Source organism: Sabethes cyaneus, chromosome 2 (assembly GCF_943734655.1).
Source record: "Sabethes cyaneus chromosome 2, idSabCyanKW18_F2, whole genome shotgun sequence".
Lineage (NCBI taxonomy): Eukaryota > Metazoa > Arthropoda > Insecta > Diptera > Culicidae > Sabethes > Sabethes cyaneus.
In genome coordinates, this window is record NC_071354.1 from 207924602 (window position 1) to 207937841 (window position 13240).

Below are 13240 nucleotides of genomic sequence, written 5' to 3' on the forward strand. Positions count from 1 at the left end.
GGCAGACTGCATTGGACTATGTAGCACAGCGGTTACTAAACTTTTTTGGTTCCGCAGCGAACTAAATGTTTGGCGAACCCCTATTTGGGAAACGCTGATGTAGCATATGTAGCAAATATGTCGGAAAAGCGACCAACTAAAACAATATTTAGTAGAATTCCAGTCAGAGTCATAGGACTTCGTAACAGATTAAGCACTCGTTGTATTTGAAGGAGGAGTATACAATCGAGATCCAGTAGCTATACAACCAGTTGACAAGCAGCGTAAACAGCATTTAACCCAAGATACTTCCTTGTGGGATATCTGAGTTGTTAGTGAACGGTGAACGGGGTTGGACAACATAGATTGGATCATACATAAATAGTTTTAAGCCCTACAGTAAGTTTCTGAGAGGCATCCAACCACGAAATTGTTGTGCACAAGACGTAATCAATCATTGTCAGACCCGAGATGATGCTACTGAGTTTTCGTGTTGAAGTACTTGACCCAAGCAATTTCTTTCAAATTTTCAAAATAAAATCATAGGACTGCTTTAGCATATTACTTACTAACAACTGCCCGAACCATCAAAACTTTCTTATGTCTCAATCCGGAACATGGCATGTTTACTGTCATGATCCATCAAACTGAAGAGTTCTGAAAAAATTGATCGAGAAAAAAACCCGTCCCTTTGTACCTGTACGTTGGCAAATTTTCGGCCAAAACAGCAACGATGGCAGCCAGCACCACAAACAGGTTAATGAAATTAAAAGCTAGCCAAACAGAACCGCAAGCCGAATCAATCATCCTCACTGTCACCGGGCGGAAATCAACAGAGCCATTATTTTGCACGCAAACAAACGGACGGTTCTCGCCTGTCGCCATTCGTTGGCTAATTATACCTCACCGTCACCTGGATCCTGTTTGACATCATTCTTCCGACATAACATTTCGCCGCTTCGCCTCCTTCCTTTCGTGGTAAAGCCTTGTTCGATGACGACAACGACGACGGCAAAGGCAACGAATCGTAAAGCAGCGCCTCGCCAACGATAATTATATTGGAATTATTAATTGTTTACCAGCTGAACGCCCGCAGGCCGTCGCTAAATGATTAGTCTCGAAATTTATTCATTCGTTGAAAATATAATCCAACCGAGCCCGAACGTGAAATCGAAAACTTACGAATTTGATTATTCGAAACACGCAGTTCAGTGCGCGAATTTGAAGCAATAAAGAATTCGGGAAAATCCTGTTTGGCGGAAAGAATTAATTTGCTTGCAGAGTTGAAACACTACACCTTCCGCCTGGCCTGGCCCGGGGGAAGACGGAACCGTCTAGCGGAAGTTTTGTGTAATCTTCCGAGTAGAAGGTATGATTAATTCGCTCGCTCTGTGTTAAATCATACCAGAAGCCCATGAACAACGTTACGAGCTATTTAAACAAAGCTTTTAATAAATTTCTACAAAGCCGGATCCCGGAACATTTTATCGCCTGTTTTTCGGCCACGGAATGGGAATGGGGAGCAAGAGGGAACGAATAATGAATACATCTCTCTCGAGCGATAAAAGTGCCGAATCAACAACAAAAAAAAGCCTCTTTCCCAATAATCCATTTTCATTGGCAAGGCAGTTCACAAAAGCCGAAAACTCTCGGCAACAATAGCGACAATTATTCAATACGAAAGGCAATAAATTACCAATTGCAGCCCGTCGGTGGCGTGCCCTGGCTAGCTCTTAGCACCAGCACCGATTGCAGTCTCTTTTGCGGGGAGGAAATGTGCAAACAGGATGACGCTTCGGAAATGACCGAAAACACATACCGACGCAGCCGCGTCACATACCTCCTGCAAATTTCAGCCATAAAATCCGGAACATTCGGCTTGACTTGTAGAGTGCGTTTTTAATAAAAGAGTGATAAGTGTAAGCGCACCAAAAAAAAACAGCTCCGCACCGCACTTCGGATAGGAACCGGATTTCGAACAGCGCGGGATGACATTATGGCGGCATGTGCGGTGAAAAACTGAGAAAAGCAATGAGAGCAACAAAGTGTCATAACCTCGGAAAAAAAGAGGCCACCCGCTATAAATGAATCATTGACGTTGCCGGCATCGGCATCTCGGTCACCTCCGCCCCGGCCGGACGGCGTTTTGTTTGCTTACTGTTGTTGGGGCAGCGGCGGCGTGTCCGCAAGGTCCGCAACAAAGAAGCGGGTGTCGTAGTTTGTTATTTTTGCGTGAAACGACAGTGATGCAGAATGATATTTATGGATCGTAATGCTAATTAAATGAGTGTTACCGAGGTCTGTTATGGATTTTTTAATGTTTTACCGAAATCAATATCATAGAAGAAAATATTACTTTCGTAGTTCTTTCGTAGTTCTTTCGAATTTTTTTTCCTTTTTCGATTTTCTCTTTTAATTTTTTTTTCTAAAAGAACTTAAAAGCATAAAAAGATTATTATTGTTATCAATTTTTATGTAGATATGTGCAGCTATTTTAAAATACGTTTCTACAAAAATGTTTGAAGAAAATATCAATTTACAATGGTTATAAAGTGTTTAGCGTTAATTAATATTGGCGTGCTTAAGATGGGGAACACTGGGTACATGCCGCACCTAAGGTTCAGACATGTTTCAAAGCTTACAAACCCGACATTATTACAATTGGAGTTTTTTTAATTACCATACTCTTAAATACAATGATTGTAAACAAATTTCTAAGCAATCCAAAAACTTTAAGCAAAGGATTTGCTCAAATTTTTTATAAAAATCACTATTTATTTCGAATTTAATTAAGCAAGCTGGAAATGACAAACGTATCTGTCAAAATAGTAAATAAATAACGGATCTAAAAGGAAAAGAGCTCTGCAAAGTGACCATTTTTCCTCAAACTATGTATTGTAGAATAGCTCATGAAATACGGTCAAAATAACCTAAAACTTAATTGACAAATAAATCAAAGTAACATAAAACTGATATAAAATACACAAAAAAATGACACAATAAAATTAAACAAACTTGAAATCCAAACTGTAAAGCAATGATAGGAAAATAGTACCAAAATAGTACAAAAATGATTCAATAATAATGCTAAATCATTCAAAATGATTCAAGAAATGTACAAAAACAATGCATTAATTGAACCAAAAAGAATAAACTGACACGAAAGGGGCCATCCAGATACCACGCGGATAGAAAAATGCTAATTTTCAATCCCCAGTTTCCCTCTCCGTGGACCAGCGCGGGCATTGGCTCAACCCCCATCCTGCTCCCTTATTGGTCCACGTGGACATTTTTTCTTATGTCGAATTTAACAAAATTTAGAAATGCATTGTGCTAAATTTTGTTTTCAACTTGATTTATGCAGTGTTTATTGAAAAGGCTTACGTGAAAGGAAGCTCCAGTCTAAAGGCCCCGACACAGTGCATGCGGATTTTTAGTCGCTGCGGAAATTTGAGTTTTTCCATGGGTTTTCTGTCAATTTTCCGCAGCGTGTTGAAATCCATATGCAAGGTGTTACGACCTTAATTCGTGTGATCTTGTGTACTGCAAATTATTCTCGACTGCTAGAAAGTCAGCTTGACTTTCGCTTGACGATTCTTCTCTGTCCAGAGTATCTTTTTCTAACCAGAGCACCTCAGCTTGGTTGTCTACATTAACACAACACAAGACTGTGTGTGATTCGTAAAATTTCCTGAAGGCTAATCCTTTTGGAAATACGTGGCCCATGGATGCCCCTTTTGTGGCGAGCTGCATTTGATTTTGAGGCAAAATGCAATCCACATTTTGGTACAAGCGCGACTTAAATGATAAAAGAGTCACGTGACTGGTGCATATTCAAATGACAAATGATTCTGTTCATTAAAAATAACACAAAGAGACATAAAAATTGCAAAAATTTATATAAAAATGACATAAAAACTACACAAAAATGATGAATCAAATTACAGAAATGGCACAAAAATAACACAGAGATATAAAAATTACAAAATTTTATATAAAAAGACTTAAAAACTACACTAAAATGATAAATCATATTACAAAAATGATAAAAAATAATGCGAAACTGACTCCAAATTAATACGTAAATATCACCAAACGACGTGAAAATAACGCAACACAAAAACGTGAGAAACATGTCTTGTTTGAGGACAAAAATACACACAAATGGTAGAAATTGATACAAAAATAACGTCAAATGATAAAGATATTATGCAAGACGGACACAATAGAACATACTATATTCAGCAATGCTGAGTATTTTACATTTGTACAACTTTATATCACAAATATGATATAGAAATGGTAAAAAATAAAAATATCAAAAAAGAGATACATATTCGTTCTTGTATTTCTCACACAAATATTACACAAAAATGAAACAAATCACTAACAGCGTCAATCCCGGTGTAATGGTTAGCATTCACGCCTCTCACGCCGAAGACCTGGGTTCAAATCCCAACCCCGCAGAAGTCGCGAATGACCCAGGCTGTTAAAGTGACTGTAATCAAACAAAAACAGTAAAGATTTAAAAAAATATAAAAATTACACCAAATTAATACGAAAATGTCGCAAAAAAACGTAAAAATGTTAAAATAACGACACAGACATAACACAAAAATGACATAATATCATACAAAATCGATAGAAAAACATTTAAAAAATACCTAAATATTATTAAACCGAACACCTCATTACTAACAAGACTGGCATCTCTGTTATTTTCCCATATAAACGTCATGTGTCACCGTCAGCAACGCTGCTTTCAGCGAAGGTGGTAAATTTTGTGTCAGTCAGTGTCTGTAAGCGCTCCAAAATTCAGTATTGGTGTTTGTTCGATTATGTTGGCCTTGGCATGGCGGTATAAATATTAGCGTTCACTCACACAGATGCATCCAGGGACCACCTTGGCCAGCAGAGCGAGCTACCATCAGTGTCTACCGAATATTAGCAGAGAGGCCAGTCTTCTTGCTACAGAGGTCTTCGATTAAACACAACAAGGAATAACAGAAGTTTATCAAAAATTGAACTCAACAATGATACATAAATGACACACAACTTGCATGCAAACAACTCAAAAATGATACCAAATTGGCACAAAAATAATTTGAAAAGACACAAACATAATATAAAATGGTTGCCACCGCCCAGTTAGCTTCGGAGTACGAAGCTGGCCTAACAAGCCAGTCCGTCGTATGTTCGAATCTCGGCTCCCAAGTAACAATTTGGGTTTTATTACACTTTTATGATGGCATTTAAGACCAGCATTGGCCTTGAAAACCGTCATAAGAGTACAAAAAAACTCACATTGGTGCTTGGGCTGGGCGGTGCTGCTATAGAGTCAGTAGGATCGTTGTACTGTATTCTCATATTTGGCTGCAAAGTCTGTCGATAAAGCAGGTTCAAGTTGTATAGGACATTTAAACCTTTGGCTTGGCTTTGCTTTGGTTAGCAGAAAATACAAGTATGATACAAAACTGATAAAGAAATACAAATTTGACACAATAACAGGCTCAAAGTTGACAGACACAAATACAAATATGATACAAATAGGACGCATAAATGACACAAAAATGATGGAAAATTAAAAAAATGTTACCAAAATACAATAATACAACCAATATTTAATAATAACGTGCAAGAAATTTAAAAATCATTATAAAATAAAATTATAAAACAAATTACAAAAATAATTATGAGAAGTATTAAAATGAATTCATTATGTTAGGCCATTACAAATCATTTTCAAAGTTTTTGTCACCCCCCTCCCCCCCCCCCCCTTGGAAATTGGCCCGAAAAATCGGGGGCAGAAAAATAATTTGTAGGATATGAGTCAAAATTTTTTTTATAAAATCAATTGTCTGTGGGCTCTACAGTCTGAAAAACTCGAAAAATGAGTATACAAGTTGAGTTAAGGCTTCTAGCACGAAATAGAGAAGGAAGTTTAAACAGTGGAATTTCCGAAACCCGAAATTTCCGAAAATTTTCTTTCGTTTTTGTCTTTTTGTTCGTAGATTTTTGCATGAAAAATAACAACGTATTTATTAAAAGCAAGAATAGATTTGGTTTTCACGTTTAAACTTTAAATAAAATCGCCCAAAATCCATTTTTTTTTGCTCGATTAAAAAATTCTCTTCGTTTTTTTTACCCCCCAGTGGCCCACACCGGAGGGACACACACTTTTTTAAATATTTTTAATGGCCTTAATTACTTTACAAAAAATACACAAAACCATTTTCAACATGACACAAAAAAGCAAAAAAAAATACATAAATTAGGCCATTGCAAATCAATTATAAAGTTTTTGTCCTCCCCCCCTTTGAAAATTGGTTTGAAAAATCGGGGGGCAAAAAACTAATTTGTAGGATATGAGTCAAATTTTTTTTATAAACCCAATTGTCTGTGGGCTCTACAGTCTGAAAAACTCGAAAAATGAGTGTACGAGTTGAGTTAACGATTCGAGCACGAAACAGAAATGGAAATTCAAACAATGGAATTTCCGAAAATCGGCCGAAAAATTTTTCCTTCGTTTTTGTCTTTTTTCCGTAGATTTTTGCATAGAAAATAATAACGTATATATTACAAGCAAGAATAGAATCGATTTTCACGTTTAAACTATAAATAAAAATGCTTAAAACCCATGTCTTTTTTGCTCGATTAAAAAATTCTCTTCGTTTTTTTTCGCCCCCCCCCCCCCTTCAGTGGCCGAACACCGGAAGGACAAAAACTTTATGAAATATTTGTAATGGCCTTATTCAAATATATATTAAAAACCTGGCACCAAATAAATGCGAACCCAAACAAGATACCATTAAACTATTAAAAAACAATACAAGAATGATAGAAAAAAACAGAAATATGAGACAAAAATGCCAGAAAAAATGTTACACAATATCATAAATTACACAAAAATACAACAGAATACAAAAATAATACAGAAACTTTTGTGTCGTTCATCAAAAAATACACAAAAATTAAATAAATCAATATAATAATGGCATCAAAATAACACAAAAATAAATCAAATTACAGAAATGATTAAATGATAACACAAAAAGGATCCCAAATTGATATGAAAATATCACAAAATGACGTAAAAAAGAATACACAATAAATTTGTGTGATGAATGATAAATAAAGATACAAAAATGGCTTAAAAAAAGATTTTCATCATTATGCAAATAGGATACAATAATGATACTAAAATAAACATAAAGGGTCAATCCCATTATAGTGGCTAGCATTGACACCTCTCACGCCGAGGACACTGAATGGTACAAATTTGATACAAAAATGTTAGACAAAGAATAGAAATAAAAAGCAAGAGATACAAAAATCAATATAAATTTTTATTTCTTCTGACACAAAAATTACACAATGAATGGAACAAATCACAGGAAAGATCAAAAAATAATACAAAAATTACACCAAAGTAATATAAAGACAACATGAAATGAAGATAAAATAACAACACACATAGCGCAAACATGGCATAGTGATAGTATGATACAAAGAAAATACAAAATTAACAGAAAGCAGAGCAAAGCCATAGGTCTAAACGTCCTGTTGAGAACTTGACCCTTCTTTATCGACAGACTTTGCAGCCGGCTATTAGAGTACAAGACAGTTACAGGGCTAGTGCAACGATCCTACGGACTCTATCACTGCAGCACCGCCTAGCCAAGATTCGAACATACGACGACTGGCTTGTTAGATCAGCATCGTACCTCGAAACCAACTAAACGGCAGGAAATCAACAGAAATACAATATAATAAAACAAAAATATATTTCAAAACAAGCAAAAAATGTTATACAAACTTGATACAAAACTGATACACAAATGACAATAAAAATGATACTGAAATATACAAAAATGATCCAGAACGATTAATTATTGTACAAAAATTATACAGGAATGATACAAAGAAATACAAACATGGTACAAAAATGATAAAAATATCGAAAACAAAAGCACTGAAAGTATTATTTTAATATTAAAATTTTTTTAAACAAACAGAAAACATACCGAAATATCCCACAAACAAATTGAAAGGTTTAAAAATAACATAAAACATGCAAAAATGATACAATTTACAGTAATAATTCAAAAAATTTGAAAAATGGTACAAAATTAGCGTAGAATGACGTAAACATGATAGCACAATAGTGACTCACGGACTATATAAAAATTGTTTCAAAATAGTATAAAGATAGCACAAAAATAATTCAAAAGTGATGCAAAAAATCGCTAAAATACCACAATTGACCAAGTAATACAAAACCAATACCAAAATAGCATGAAATTAATACACAAAATATTTTTTGCTTTGATTTGGAAATAGTTTTATATTAGCTTTTATTTAATTTATCGATTGATGTTACACACTTAACAAAAAGCACCGAATTCGGTAAAATTTTACCGAAATCTAAACAGCTGAACGTTCGGTAAAAATTTCGATGGTGCCAATCGACGTTTACAGATCATTAGTAATGTTTGGTGCAATAAAAAATTTTACCGAACGTTCAGCTGTTTAGATTTCGGTAAATTTTACCGAATCGTTGAAGTGTGTAAGGCCATTGCAAATTATTTTGAAAGTTTTTGTCACCCCCTCCCCCTCTTGCAAATTGGCTTGAAAATCGGGGGGCAAAAGAATAATTTATGGGATATGAGAACAATGGTATTTCCGAAAATCGACCAAAAAATTTTCTTTCCTTTTTGTTTTATTTTTCGTAGATTTTTACATGGAAAATAATAACGTATGCATTCCAAGCAAGAATAGATTTGGTTTTCACGTTTAAACTTTAAATAGAAATGCTTAAGACCCATTTTTTTTGCTCGATTAAAAAAATCTCTTTGTTTTTTTCACCGGGGGGGGGGGGGGGGGGCTTTCAGTGGCCGGAACACCGGAAGGACAAAAACTTTTTAAAATACTTATAACGACCTAAATGTAGCTCAGTATAGCTCAATTTCCTAAAATTTATCTGTTAGCCTTGTTGCTTTTAACAAGATTCTACATTAAAGTAGTAAAACTACGTGAACAAAAGAAAATATTAAAGCATTAGTATCGAGAGTATCAAGCTTTCAATAATTATTGTTTCAGGTTTATTTTTGAACTAAATCAAAACCGACAGTACTCCAGCCAAATTGAGTAAAACTGGAACCAAATTTAGGCAAAATTGAATGAATTAACAAAACAATGGACATAACTATTTCATTTCACTTGATAATTTTGACGAGGATGCGATAAAAGTCATTCAAAATATTGAACAAAAAGAAGTTTGGTGGTCCATCTTCTGGGTATATCTGGCCGTGCCGGTGTAGATACAACAGTTAACATTTTCTTACATAGAGGGCTCTCATTTAAATATATTGAATGTATTACTCAAATATCAGTCTAATGTTTTATTTCTTTTTCTTTCAGGTAAACATACGATTTCAAGTCTATTCATATTAATCATCAGCTAAACAAGAGTCGTAAGTTACAGACGTATAATTTTATTTTTTTTTTAAACGGGAGGATGTGTCTGGTGCGAGGAATGATAAATTGGATTAACTGAAAATTTTTCGATAGGCCAAAAAGATATTGGGTTATTCAATGTGGCATGTGGGACTTGCACCCACGCTCTTTTGGTTGCCGGTCGAGTGTTTTACTGACTAAAATCGCACCCATATGTTAGGTAGTCTAATATCTAGTTTTATTTCATTCTCCCAATTCTATCATTCCGCTCACGCACCACACACTCGCCTCGGCGACGATATTATTTTTGTATGACTGCTGTTTGTTTCTGGCGCTGAGAAGAGAGACTGTTATCTATTCGGTCAGTGTGGTAGAAACAAGCAATCTATTGCCGACGTCGCCTCGGCAAGTTATTGTACCACCACCGGGTGCATTTTTTCTTTTTAACTTTATAACTTTATATTTTTCCAATTTTTTAAATCTAATTCATCGCATCTTCGAGGAGAAAAACTATTCAAAGAAATACAAACTACAAAGGGTTTTACCCTAAAGAAGGAACTAATAAGTTCCGAAACGTAGAAAATATTATGTTTCTGAGTAAAAAACTTATATTTTGTCCCAGATCTCTAACATTTAGGTCATCGATATCAATTTATCTGGAATCTTAATATAAAACAAGAGTTACACATTTCATGCACCATAACCAACGTTATGTGAATCCAGAAGCAAAAGTATCGCAGCACCCAAAATAATGGCTTTATTAATTGAACTCATTTTTTTAAAATGAAACTTTTTTATTGCATCGTTAACTCGTTTCATTCGATTTAACCTGGTACTAAAACAGCACATGACGACCAAGACGACGACTCTCTCGTATGTTGCAGCAAGCCACCGCAAATCAGGCGCAAACAAGCGCAATCCGATTACGGAATCTACAATCTTTTAAATGTTCTGCAACCATGCCGGAACAACAAAGTGTGGTTTGTCACAGATTTTTTTTTTCTTACATTTATGTATTCAAATCCATCCCTACTATGGCTGCCGAAAGAGTCATAAAATCTTGGTGGTCAGACCAAACGGTAGCGAACGACCAGACAGACGACAGAAATCGCCAGATAAACTATAGCCCAAGTGAAATACTAGCGTAAAGCAAAAAGCTTACGTTTTGGGCCAAAGATGGCTATCTCCTGTGTGACAAAAGGACACAGGAGACATTTTTCAATATATTGATATGCTCCACAGGGCTGGGACCGACCGGGCGACCGACGACGGGCGGGTGATTCCTTGGATTCCGATTCGATGACTCGATTCCGTTCCCTTGCGTTGTCGGAGCGGAGCGCACTTTTCCCACTCGGGCAGCACCCGGGTGCAGCAGCTTGCATCAGCTTTCCATTTTTATGGGATTTTTTTTTCAGCTGTCGGTTCGCTTCGGTGAGCAATTTTTATTATATTCCGCTCGTAATCGGATATTGCACGAGCATGAGTTCTCGCAGTTGCAGCTGAGTTGCAACGGAGAAGTGAGGAGGGCTTAGTTGGGTTGGGCCAGGGTTGGGTGTAGAATCTGTAGGTACCGCAATTCGATAAGCTTACTGGAAGATGTGAGCAGAATGTGATTATGTTGCTGCTGCTCCTGCGTTCGCAATGTGTAATGTGTAGGGCTATTTCTTCTGCCTCTGGTTCTACGGAGGGAAAACTATCTCGTCTTTATCTCGAGACTTTATTTCTATTTCTTGTAGGATTAGACACTGCGCGGATTGCAGATTTTTTTTAACGATTTTGTGAAATTATTGAGAGTTATCGATCGCCATAACGTTGCATTGTAGCAAGCTTGTTTCGAGGAATGGAGGAGGAATGAGGGGAAAATCTCATTTGTATCATACCGCCGTGATTTTGTTTTATTTTAGTTGGTGTCATCCTTTCCTCGTGCTAGAAATATTTCTCAGGAACAAAGAACTTCTAATAATGCATTAAATTTTCGTTTATTAAAAGATACGGTCGTCAACTTATATGTCGGAACTTCACAACGGCCGAGCGTTCCATGGGTAGGAAAGAATTTTCAAATTTTATATTTCATCCCGCTCCCTACCACATTGGTCAGACAGCCTAAATTTAAACAAGTAATGCACAATTAATAGTACATTAAACGACACCAAATTGAGTGGCCACATTAAGATGCTCGTCTATCGAACTGTATTGCGTTTAATTCAAGTGCAGAATTATTGTCGCCTTTACATCGTCGTAAAAATCGCTCGTAAAGTCCTCCCTTGTTCACACGGCTGCTGCTTTCTCCATTCCCAAAGTTATAGGCCATTGTCACTTTTGATTACGTTACCCTCGGGGCTTTTTCACCTCTGCCGGGCAGGGAAAAGGTCGCGTTCGCGATGCAAAGGAAGAGCTGTTGTTTGCGGTATCGAAAAGGATGGTGCGAACGGGGTGGTGACTCGCTTCACCACGCCTGTGTCCACGTGCACGTCTGTCTACAGCTGCTGGTATGACTATAAAACAAAACCATTCAGCTTGGCTATTTCGTTAGTCATTGGAATGAAGGAAAATATTGGCCAAAAGCAAAGGAAAAACTCGATAGCGGTGAAAGCCGCCGAAATGCGGCCTAGGCAGGCTAGTTCCGTTTATGGGGCGTTCTTTCCGAAATCGTCGGCATAATTATGTATCCTTCGGAGGAAGTTGGGGTGAATCTGAAATACTCAGATAAATTGTTTAACATTGAGCCTTTTATTACACTGCTGAGTCAATCAAGGTCAAATCAGACTTTCAGAGGTATCGAATAGAAAAAAAATCAGAGTTCGACGGTCAAAGACACCCATTTACCCTGTTGGTTGTCATCACGTGTTTATTTACCGCTCCACAGTAGACATCGTCACGATAGCATGAGTAAAAACAATAACGCCGCACTGCTTCATCGGCAAACGGAAATAAAATTGACAAAACATTTTCCGCCGTATTGACGTACGTAATCCAACATACATATTCTACAACCTGGGGTTTACAGCGGCTCAGAAATATCTGCTTTTACTAGTATTAGGATTAGGGCATTTCCAGTTTTCTTCAGTCCAAAAGCTCTTAATACCAACACCACTTGACGGTAGATTTATTTTTGGAACTGGCCATCCATTGCTCGATGCGTGACAGCTCCCGCAATCGAAATGAGAATCACCCCTACCGGCTGAATAAATTAGCTCAATAATTCACTTTATTTGACTATACTTGGAAATATGGCTTTATTGACTGCAGAGTCCTTAATGGATATGTACCACACAATCCGACGTTAGTCAGACGGAATGTTGGTTCAAATATTTCGAACCCAAGCAGTAGCAGTAAACTTGCGTCCCTGTCCGACAGATCGGAAAAACGTTCGTTCTAGAATTAAAACTTCTTTCAACCAGTTTCAGCATTCCGCAGCGTGCTTGAATATTCATAGCCTCATTTTCAACAATCTTCGAAATGGGCGCTGCCAGTGACAGAAGACGCCATTACTGGCGGCGCATTCAGTCAGTCCGCTAAATGGCAAACCAGCCAGCTGAGGCGGCGTCAACGCAGGAAAGCACTTCACTTTTAGCTTCAATATCCTGCATCCTAACATTGACACACAGACACATACACACACACACACACACACACACATACACACGAATCCAAGCGTAAATCCGCCAGCAAGTAAAGAAGCAGCGGAAAGTTTCAGTTCAAATGCAAATTACAGAATTTCACACCATTTCGTGCACGAAGCACGAGAGCACCACACCAGAGACAGAGAGGGCACGGCCCAGTTTGGTGAATGATGACCTTCCGG